At 45.7% G+C, this 11,745-nt stretch overlaps 1 protein-coding gene across 2 annotated transcripts in view; it reads right to left on the reverse strand.

Annotated features, from left to right (window-relative positions):
* LOC135394201 (solute carrier organic anion transporter family member 4A1-like) overlaps positions 1–10,104 on the reverse strand; it is a 121,349-nt gene extending 111,245 nt beyond the window's left edge. For both annotated transcript variants that reach the window (XM_064624811.1, XM_064624813.1), the window contains exon 1: positions 9,996–10,104. The gene's annotated coding sequence lies outside the window, so the exon portion shown is untranslated. The remainder of the gene's footprint in view (positions 1–9,995) is intronic.
* Between the last annotated feature and the right edge of the window lie 1,641 nt (positions 10,105–11,745).

Here is an 11,745-nt window from a genome sequence, read left to right on the forward strand (position 1 = left end):
ATAAAAGTGGAATAACTTTCGTCGATTCTGCATAAAGGCTTAATTTCCACTGTTGAATGCTCCCGTCACCAGACCAAGTGATTCGTTTTGGATTGGATCACTAATTTTCCATTGTGGTAGCCCTAGCTGGCCCATAAAATATGGGCCAGCGTGAATATGGGAAATGGCGTGGGTTCATTTCGATTATGACAACCCTGTGTCTCTTCGGTCGGGAGCCCGAAACGTCCGATCTGCAAGAAAGCTTTGGAGGACAACGAATTCTACGCTGACTCGGGTTTCCATTGCGTTACGCTGAAACCATGCGTTCCCTCTCCCAATTTCAGGAACTGTCACTTTTTCTACTATCACCAGGCCTCCATACCCAAGCAGCACAATGTACTGAAAGTCGAGTGCAATAGGGGTGGACGGCATGTGTCTTATCAATATTCCTTAGTTTCAGGAGTCTGTTCAAGGCCTTCCACGTACCCGTCCACCTCTATTGTACTCGACTTTCAGTACATTGTGCTCCTTGGGTAGCTCCCCGCATTCGCGGCAGTAGAAAAATAATTCCACGTCATAGTCACGTGGTATTATTTCGTCAGGCATCATGACGTTTTAGGTTCCGCATGATGGTATATTTCCAGACAGTGCCGTAAGCCCTTTTCAAGTAGAAGACTGACATGCAGTGTTGATTTCGTACGAACGCCTCTCTGAGTTGCGCATGTCATGTAGTCACTATTTATCTATTGTTGCGTTTCCAGGCTGACGAACTGGTCGATTATGGGGCGACCCTTGCGGAAGGATATTTGTCGAAAACCCCTTTTCTTTCTAATACCGATACGTCCAACCATTATTAACCATGCGTTCCCATGACATCGTAATCCCCCTGCATGCGCACCACCTATGCGAAGGCTTTTTGGAAACCAAACTGCGCCTTTGCGGCTTTGTAGGATGTGTTTTCATCTTTAGTATATGTTTTTCTTCTTGCCACCGGGGGCATGATCTTGAGTACACAGAGTGGTCACCTAAACAATTCAGGCACCTTACGGCATTGTTGCAGGATTCGTGGGAGTGGATCTTTTCTCACGCACTTTGGGCACGTAGCCTCATCTCGGCAAGCCTGAGAGCTATGCCGAAAACGTTTGCATTTGAAGCATCTTCGGGGCTTTGAAATGTGTGGTCTGAAGTGACATTCCAGATATCCATGCTGCAGGTGCGTGCAAGCAGAAAGACAGTATGACATGCTTTGTCAAAATCTCGTTGCCGTCCCTACGCATCTTTAACCGCTGTGCGGCAATACCTCCTCACGCCCGGCAAACCTTCTAAGGTTTCCCTTTCGGAACTTGTCAGGAGATCATCTTCTCAGATGACTTATTTGACAGTGTTGAGCAGTCGATGGGGACTAACGCTTACTCGCGTTTCGGTAATGCGCTTGATTGCTAGTAGTGTATCGCTTTGTTTGTTCGTTTGCACATTCACCTACAAGTTTTCAGAGACGAGCTTCTTCGCTGCATAAGATTTTCCTATGGTACCTTAGATGAACTTTGTAATCAGTTGGTTTGGTTTGGTTTTAAGAAAAAATAAAATGGAGATTTTGGCTTCAATTTGGCTAATGTGAGGCCCGCAACTCCACATCACTTGCACCAGTTACTTTGGTGGAAAACTCCTGGAATGGGGACATCATTCAGAGGTTTTACCTTCGTCGGTTAAATGAACCACAAGGGCGGACAACAACTCTGATAAAGAGTGTTCTGTACGCTTTATGTCAAGTTTAACTGCTTCGATGGGACTCCTTTCCAGGGGTCAATAATGTTCTTTTCTTCTTCTTCTTCTTTTTTTTTTTTCACTCATCAGAGTATGAACAAAAATTCCACACTCGCTTTATGCAACCCACCCCAGAGTCCAACCAAGGGGACGCATTCCATACACCAGCATTTCATCCAGTACTATACCCAAGTGCATCGGAAAAGGAGCTTCTGCACAACGCCTAGAGGTAAAAGAGGGGAAAGGTAGAGCAGAAAAACAGGGCGGCGAATGAATTGAATGATCCTGGACAGACCTTCCGGAGAAGCCAGGGCCGTCTTCTCAGAAGGGGCCCTCACGGGTCCAATACAACCTCAGAGTTCACTCCACCACCTGGACTACGTTTTCCCTTCGATACGGGTAAGGCACGCACAGTTCGGCGTGGGGTCATGGCGTCTACGGTGACCCAGCCATTGTGTGGGAGCGTGCTATTGCAACAGGTAAGACGTGTCGAACGATCGGGGCACCACTTTCCCGTCGCCGGGATAATAACTGAGATTTGGACTGACATAGAATAAGAAAACGCAGTTAGGAAGCACGTTAGGAAGACCAAAGTCTCACCATGTCCTGTAGTGGCAAATTGGGAAGTAAATCTCAACCAAATAGAAACCAATTCCGGGAAGAGCCGATGTGGAGTAATGGGTAGCATCCCGATCCACCGGTGTTATTTGAATTTCAAATTAATTATTTCAGTATAAAGCAACAGCGCACGCCGTGGTGAGTGGTGTTTAGTCACCGTTTTGTGACGGAGGATGAACGTTCCAATTACCGTATTTGGCTTCCATAATGATGTACCCTTGAGTCGTACGCGGCCAGGTGTTTCCTGAAAGCAACACTTGGAAGTAACGGGGTGTTCCGAAATTAACGTAGAAAATTCATACTTTAAAATCGCGAAAACCCTCCAAGTGCCGAGGAGCTGTCCCAATATAGTGGCCATATCGAGCCGAACAATCATGTGCTCTACGAGCCTCACAGAGCGAGGATATTTTGGGGTAGTGTTCACCGTCCCAACACAAACGTCGTTTGGCACAACGTGGTGGCATAAGGTCGGAATCGCGCGCCGTTGCTCTTTTTGCTGCAACGCTTGCGCTTGCCTGCAGCGAGAGCTACTCGTGTTCGGGCGTCATCGCTTCGATATAGGCTCTCAGTTTGCGCACAGGACGGCCACGTATCAATCGTGGGAGCACCGTCTTGACTGTGTGATTATTTTCCGTCTTCATACTTCCATGCCTAAGGTATTTGGTTGATGGTATCATTTCCTAGAACTTGAGGTGGTGGTGGTAGGGACAGGACATAAAACACGCTTCGGCTTTTCATCGCCTCTCGTACTTTGGACAGCTGCCCGTCACCAGTTTCTACATAACATGTGAAATATAAGAGAGAAACTGATGTTCTGAGGCTGGAACAACATAGAAGGGACAGATACAAACACAGCCTCAAATTGCCTAAGAAATCAACGATGAAAGATGAAAGTCACTGAAAAGGTTAGCCATCCTACGACGCCAGTGACGTCTTCAAGGTTGCAACAAATATCTCCTTCAATACATCGATCATCCACTAAGTAATCGCTCCTCCCAAAAACTTTGACGCGCAGGGGTTCCTTTAACATTTTGAGCAAAAACACGCGTGCAACGCCACCGGCTGGGATCAGTGGGAAAGAGGCGGATAAGGGCTCGGTACAGTGACCTTGAATTAGACAAAAAAAAAAAGGGAACAAATCCACGAAGTTGCTCCCTTTAAAAAAAAAAAAGAACGGAACGGTCGCCCCGCGATTGTTGTCGACGCCCATGTGTAGCAGGGTTTTCTCAAGAATGTATTCGACATGCATCGGCTGAGGGATAGAGAGTTACTTCCGGTGTGATTTTATTTCCTCTGCTCATCAGTGTACAGTTACCGCATGGACAGAGCTCTGCGTGTCCTCCCCTCCCCCTTTCTTTCTTATATATATATATATATATATATATTTCTTTTTTTCTGCTACCAATTCTCCACTTTCGGCTGGCAGCCATATTGCTTCATAACCGCTTCGAAAATGGAAATCTGTTCAATTCAAATAGAACCCACATTTGTGTTCTTAGCTCTTTCAGGCGTACGATGGAGCTCTAGGAAGTGATGAATTCTTCATAGGCAGGACAAATTGCTGATGCCAATATGATGATGTCTGTAATTTGTACACAGTTTCGAAGATACCCGATACAGTGGTGGATGAACGCGGGGAGAAGCTTCTAACGATATGCAAGGCGGCGAAACCGGTTTTTGTGCTGCCCATGGGAGGCCTTGAATAGAATCGCTTTCTTTTATTTCTCTCACAAAGGAGTATGTTGACAGATTTCTTTCAAGCGACCCGATGTGGGGACAATAATACAGTGGCCACATGGCTTAGACCGGGCAGCTTTTGTTGACGGAGTTTTTCTTCTATTTCACGCATGTTCCGAACTGCAAAACAATTAAGGCTACGCAATCATTCTAGTCTATAAACCGGCAGAATTGTTTTCGCCAATTAGATTCACACCGAACGGAAAGATGTTGAAGTTAATTTTACATTTTTCGTAGCTTTTTTTTTTTTTCGTGCAGTGTTATTACACATCGCGTACTTGTAGCAACAGCAACCTTGCGAGAAAGAAAACTGCGTTTCCAGAGAAATTTCATGCATTTTGATTACGGGGTGTTGCGTAATACAGCACACGAGTATGTGCCCACTAAAAAAACCTTTTTTCCGGTTGTTCCGCCCGCATATATACTGCACGCTGGAACAATAGGAATGCTTACCAGGTATTAAAGGTATTCAAATTTCAGTTCTTGCAGTCTTTCTCTGTTGGAGATCTTCCCCTTTCAACCCGAAGGTCGAGTGCCTTCATTTCGGTGTGGTCTTAGGGGTTCCTGACCTCTTTGAACCCCTACGTATATCTCATGTAGTGCTGTCCTTGGTTTGTCACTGTCGCATTCATGCATCAAAAGCGACAACATCCTCATGATCCCATCATGACACAGGGTTGGTATGAGCACTGGGTGCATCTACTAACGGAACGCATCATTCGCTGTCGAAGATGCGATCACTCAGAAATGTGTCAACAAGGTGGTGTTCAAGCGAAATTCGAAGCTTCCTAAATGATGTTCTCGAGTGTTAATAAATTTTCCTATAACAAAAACGACAATAAACATCTCGAATGCAACGACGAAGAAAAAGAAGCTCATAGGGAATTCTTTATCAGTCTATATTATCAATTTATAAATATTAGAGTAGAAATATACGACCGCGGTTTCGTTATAATCTATTCTAAACAATACCGTGTACTAACGTTCACATTTCTTCCTTATCAGTTACAGTGATGCAGAATAATGATAATATATATTCCCCATTAGTTACAACTATGCTGAGTACGTAGGGTTCTTCGTTTTCGGGTTAAACCCGATATCTACCCGAAATCTTTGCGGTCCTTCAACTTGTCGTTCTAGGTAAACCGTCGGAAAAGTGAATCGTATATCAACAAAGGGGGTATTTGTGACAACCTATTTGTCCTGCTTTTATAATCCTCCCCCCCCCCTGCAGGAGTCAAAGGCGAGCCTTTGTGGAGCTCGGGCAAGAGTTCGAACACCGCGGTCATTCACTACCCCAGTACCGAGCGGAAATATAAAGATTATTGCTTCTCGTCCCAGTGGCTTGTTTCGAATGCCTTTCGTTTCACCGGAAAATTCCCCAATGACATATCAAACAGAGATCATAGCGCCCGACATCTCCCCGAATTCTCGTGTGTACATTGCACACGATCCCCCCCCCGAATTTGAAAAATCATAAAACCGAGTACAGCAGGCCGGTCTAAGCAGAGAGGATTGTCTCACCGAGCCTGTGGCAGAACACCTGCGTACAAGTTTTTCCATAACACTTGAAACACATAACTGATAAAATAGCATAATTGTAGGCGAGTTGGTGGTTCTTCTACGGGGCTTTTAAGTATGGAGTTGAAATACATCTCAGTTGGAGAGCTTGTCAGAACTACAACGTGAAGCAACGGATGCGCATCGTGCCAGCTGACGCACGAAATTCGATATCGGAAACGTGTCATAGACTATCTTATTTCCTGCTTTCCGCAGGGCTTGTTTTATGAAAAAAAAAAAAATCCGTCGTACAAGTAGGAGTTAAGAGAAAATCATTGTGCCGTAAAAATCATATGTCATATTGTTGGGTGCCCAAAAACAGCCATGTCCGAAGGCAGCGTACAAACTTTCAAGCACAAGCATGCGCAGTAACACGAAACCGGACATGGAACCAGACATGCGGAATGTGTAGGATAGACGACGAAACGTCAAATTATTGTTGCGATGTAGTTCGTCTGCGTAAACATGTGTATTTGAGCTGTCTTCATCTCAGACCTCGTAAAGGTGCGTAGAGGATGATCAATGCGCGTAAGTCTGGGCAGTCAAAAGTTGCAGCGACGAATTTGTAAAAGAACTAAGTGTTATACGACGGGTCATGGAAGGTGTGGCAAGTTTATCCAGCATGTGCTCGTAGTTGTATCATACGCTTCTACCAAGACGCTGATCATGAATAGAGATGAAGCGTCGCTGAAGTTGATTGTATACGTTGTTTACGCAGTTCCACGACACATATGTGAATTCAAGGAGTGGAACTAGAGTGGAAAAATGAGCGAAGCAAATATAAAATGACACGAGTGAGTTAATGAAATATGGGAAGGTATCGTGACTACGGTTCCAATAACACGATGACCGTTCAAGTGGCGGACAACAGCGCATGGCGAAATAGGTATTCGCTGCATGCTTCCGATTCACTAAAACTCGCAGAATTACATACCTCGTGCACCAGTAACACAATGCTAGCTGCGCCATGAAATGAATGGAATGCCGGTACTGGATCAGTAGCTACATACCGTGTATTCACACGAGCGCCTTTTCTGACTGCGCAGCGACTGAAGGAGGAGAAGGAGGTATCAGCATAATCACGCAATCATCCAACCATTCGGTCGCGGGCGGAGCTTATCGCACAGCAGAATCTATGAAGCGCGCACGTTTTTATTGTATTTTTGGCGAGATATCAAAGAGCCTTGTGCAACATCACTGCGCTCAGCAGCTCCGTCCGTCAGAAAGAACCACACGGATAGTTTGTTCGCGGGGCACAGAATCTGACGACTGACGCGCAGAAGGAGGACGGAGCGAAAAAGAAAGCCACCCTCTGTTGCCAATGTTACAAGCTCTATTATTTTTGATCTAATACACCAGGTAGAGCAACACCCGATCTTGTGGAAGCATGCCGATGAGCAAAACCGAAATGTACCAAGGAAACATGCCATGTGGGGAAAGATCGCTCTTGAAATGGAAAAAAGACACCCGGATGTCGAAGCAACGGTAGATGTGTACATCAAAACACTTTTTGGGTACCCATATTCACGGCGCAGTCGTTGTATGCGTTGCTGTTAATTAATAATAACGAGTTGGCAGCATTCGCGTTTCAAACCAAAAGGTATCGGCTCAGGACGCTAGCAGTTTGGTTTAAAAACGAGAAATGTGTGAGCAGTATCGCACGCCGGGTAAGACAAAGGGGGGCAAAATTTTATCCCCAAGCCGGCCACTCTGGGGTCATAGTTGTCATGTTGTCCATTGTCCAGTTGTCCATTCATAGTTGTCTGGCATCATAAATTAACCGTGTAATGGTATAATATTTTAGGGCTGTCATTACACAAGCCTACATGGTAGCACCCCGGGGTCATCATCACGTCATGCACTCCATTCGCGGGAGGCCACTGTGTGCATACATCGTGTTCTGACAAGCACCAACGAGAACGATCAGTTGTAAAAAAGGGAGTCAGTTTTCGGCGGTTTCACTATTCTTACGTGTTTCCCATTCATCGCGGCCACACAGGTTGGGAAATACCACAGCGCTTTAGAGTAATGTGCTTTACACCTGGATAAAGCTATAGTGCTGAAGATGCAACACTTACGTGATGGCGTCTCGCTTTGTCATGACATTATTTCATAATTAGTCACTAGGGGAGCTTCCTATATAACGCGATATGCAAAGAGTGCCAATTCATGAATTTCTTTTTGTTCCATAATTTTATATGTATGTATGGGACGGTAACGTACCCCCACCAAAAAAAAAAAAAAAAAAGAGAAAAAGAAAAGAAACAGGAAAGATCATAAGGGTTGTTTGAGTGGGTGTGAACGCTGCCTCGCTATGCCACTGCTATACGCGATGAACGTTTTACTGGGAATGAGTAGCAGACACAAAAACATGGCCTGTCCAACGCCTAAAGCAATGGGGCCAATGAAACGCAGGAATTGGAAGCTACCAAAGCTAGCCAAGCTCGCCGAAAAAAAAAGCAAGACGGATGGAGGATAGAGGATGAAGGGTGGAGATGCGTTGAGGGTGCATGAGTTCGTCGGGGAGAGCAAAGTATTAGATGGGCCGTTGAGCAAGACCTCCCTTCTGCAGAAAGAGGACAAGGTTTCTTGCTTTAGCGGAACGTGCGGCAGAGGGACCACCACAGACACACACACAATTGACACAAAAAGACGTACGCTCCACTCTGTCCTCCAATCAGAAGTGAGAGCCCTATCATTCACGGCAATGATTGGCGCAGAACCTGCTATGCGGTGAAGCTGTTTTTACTGTGCTCGAAAGGTGCGACTTTTACGCCACAGCCGTCTCTGCTTTACACCACAATCAACACCGTCAGACTGCTGCGGAGTCACGGTAAAAACGACGACGCACAGCTTTCACAGTACTCTCTCCTACACTCTTTCCCGCTCATTCTTATTTACGAACGTTTCATGCATTTAGAGGCATGTTTAAGCGCACATAATTCGAACGAACCTGTTGCAGACGGGTTACGGAAAGGCGATCACTGGCTAGTATACTGTCCCGCATACTGGCCTCTATACTCTCCTTCTGCGCTTTGCTATGCGGAGCAGAATGTATTTAAAAGTGGGCGCATCGATTCTCAAAACCTTGCGGTAGACAAATGGTCCTCGTGTCGTAGCTCCCGTAGAAGGCTATTTTGCAGACCGTACTCTTTCCTCAGCACCCATTCATTCGTCCATAGCTTCTTTAACCGCTTCTTTTCGTGGCAGCATTCACTATCGTCAATGAGAAAAGCAAGAGCCACAAATTTTCGCTTTCTTTCGTCCATTATGTACCAAGCGCCGTGCGCATAAAATTAATGCTGCAACGTTCAACCGCAGCGCGAACGTTATCGCCGGCTTCCCCAGCATCTGAGCCGACAGCACATTGGAACACTATCTGTGTAGGCATTCCAAAAGGGCGTAGCCTCAGCGCCTTATCATTTACCCCTCTCGCTCCTTCAGTCGCTGCGCCGTCAGAAAACACGCTCGTGTGAATACACGGATAGCAGTAGAGGAGCGTAACCATGTATAACGTTGCGTTGAAACACTGAGTTTGTGCATTCAATTGCGTCAAGAATGCACCATGAATTTCGTAGACGTGGTTTAGGTGTGTTTTATCATAGCTCGCGGTTATTTGGCGGAAATATAATGATGGGCTTTCCAGGTCCTAAGGTGAACATACGTTGAACGAAATGTGAGAAATTCAGCTGTGAGAATTTCGCAGCTCCCTGTCAGTACATGTACGTAGAATCTCCTAGCAGTACTTGCCAAACTGACAGGTTTACAATGACACGATTGCCTCGGCAGGAAGCGATCCTGTCAGTACCGGCAATTTTCGTCTTCGGAGCCGGAAGTGCGAGTGCCTCAAACGTAGATTTCGTGTCTGCCTTCTCAAGCGGGAGACAGACCATAACAAAAATCAATCTCCAAGAGACCCCCGAACAAGCACGTAAAGCGTCGGCGAAAAACCCGAATGACGTCACCTGAAGTCATTTAGATAAGCAGGAGTGACATCTCTAGACGTAGGAAAGAACGACAATTCTCTGGATAGCACCATCATTTCAAAATGTCTTCAAATACTTCCGCAAAATAGTAATAATAATAATGTCAACCACAGCCCTGTTCAGCGTGTTGTCAAAGTAGAAGTAGTTTTCGACAAACTCTTTCTAGTCCCGCTACGCACCAAAAGTTACGTTCTCATATAACCGTGCGTGGGAACTAAGCAGGGGGTGACCCGTACGGCGTGCGTCTTGAAAACAGAAAAGCTTGGAAGCTTTGCAACGCAACGTCGCAAATCCAAGTGTGTCTACAAACTCACAAGATGCAATAAAGAGGACAACAAATAGCCGGCTCACCTGTAACGTGGTCACAACAGCTTGGAAGCGCCACAGAAATCAGAATGTGAACCTGTTGCGACGAGCCACGCGGCATCGACTGGCGGACCGCGCTCGGAGCAGGAAAGGAGGAAAGAGGGGGCGGAATCTTTGCATTCTGTTTTTGTTGGAGCGGCCTCTTCGGGTGGCTGTGAGGCTGTGCCCCGTCTGAATTAAATTTTGCTTTGGTGATTCTTCGTCAAGACAGTGTCGTGTTCCACAGACACTTGGTCTGACCTTTCCCCCTTTCTTTATCTTTAATAAACATATCCCCCCGCTTGGCAAGAAAGGTTGGATAAAATCTTGGAGGCATGCGAAGCTGCGTTCAAGATAAAACCTTGGACGCGTCTAAAATAATCCAGGCTGTAAAAACGATATTTTGAGGAGCCACGGACGCCTTCATGATGTGAGTGATGATGAGGTCTCTGAAGGGCGTCTTTCTTTCCATGTGCTTTCGATGGTTCATCCTGTGGAGGAACGCACATACACACCTCGTAGACAATTGCCGACAGTCATCGTAGGTAGTCTGCTCGACTACACATGGTTCTTAACTTTCTTTCGGACAATAGTAACTTTCATAAGTCGACAAGATACATTACCGCTGTCTGGCTTTTTCGATGACTGCCGTAAGTAGTATATATCTAGGGTGTCCTTTTTTCGATACAGATTTTTCATGAAAAAAACGAGGGCTAGAGGCATCCTGTTTTCACTTCTATCATCCCGGGGCCGGCAATGAACAAAATAAAGAAAAGAGATGGTGTTTCTTCACGAATTTTTTGCGGACGATCTAGCGAACGGATTTTTGTTCTGAAAACAGCTACGATGTCGACTGACCGAAGGGAACAGATGTTGTCATAGGGACAACTTCGTAGCTTTTATAATTAAAAAGTTAATTAACGATTTTTAGGTAATTAACTATTCGACGGTTGAGCAACAGGTGGCCAAGAACGTCCGCCGGCCCAGAGATGATAGAAGCGAAAAGAGGATGTCTATAGCCCTTAGTGTGTTTTTTTTTTAATATAAAATCTGTACAAAAAAAAAAAGACACCGTGTATTGTTTTCCTTTTTGTGTGTGTGTGTTAGCGCCGCGAAGCAACTGTGGCTATGAGCGGCGTACAGACGTGGACAGATGGAGAGGGGACAGCAGGAAGGAGTGGGGGACAGGGGGGTTAGTATGTGTCCTGGGCCGACTTCACCGTGTACAGTGTGAAAATCCTTTGCGGCAGGATTCGCTCCCCTCTGCGATTCAGTAGAGACACAGCTTGTGCCTTTTTTCTTACCTCGTTTGTATCTTTGAAAGCAGCTCAAACATGCAATACCACAGCAAGGGAAGGACAAGCGATTTTTCAGTTTTTGCGCTGCTGTAACTTGTGCGGGAGCTCATACTTCTCAACGCTTCCGACAATTGTATTCGCCGCACGCTGGAAGAAATAACGTTCAAGAGTAACGTTCGAGGTAGGTTTTGTCAAAGCAGCGTGCAGCAAAGTTGACATCTCCATTGTCTGCGCTGTCCAAACTTAGTACTTCGCAAGGAGAGAGACGTCTTTCATAGATATTACTTTATTCGTGGAATGTGATATACTTTCAAGAATGTCGTTTCGAAGCCTTATGAAACAACAGCCGCGGGGAATGCGTCTTTCTAACTCACCAACACAAGGTAAGCGACGGCCAGCGAATGAAAAAGATGGAAAACACCGAAAGTGGGGTTCACAAATGAAATCAGTCGAGTGCC

Source organism: Ornithodoros turicata, chromosome 5, assembly GCF_037126465.1.
Source record: "Ornithodoros turicata isolate Travis chromosome 5, ASM3712646v1, whole genome shotgun sequence".
Taxonomy (NCBI): Eukaryota; Metazoa; Arthropoda; class Arachnida; order Ixodida; family Argasidae; genus Ornithodoros; species Ornithodoros turicata.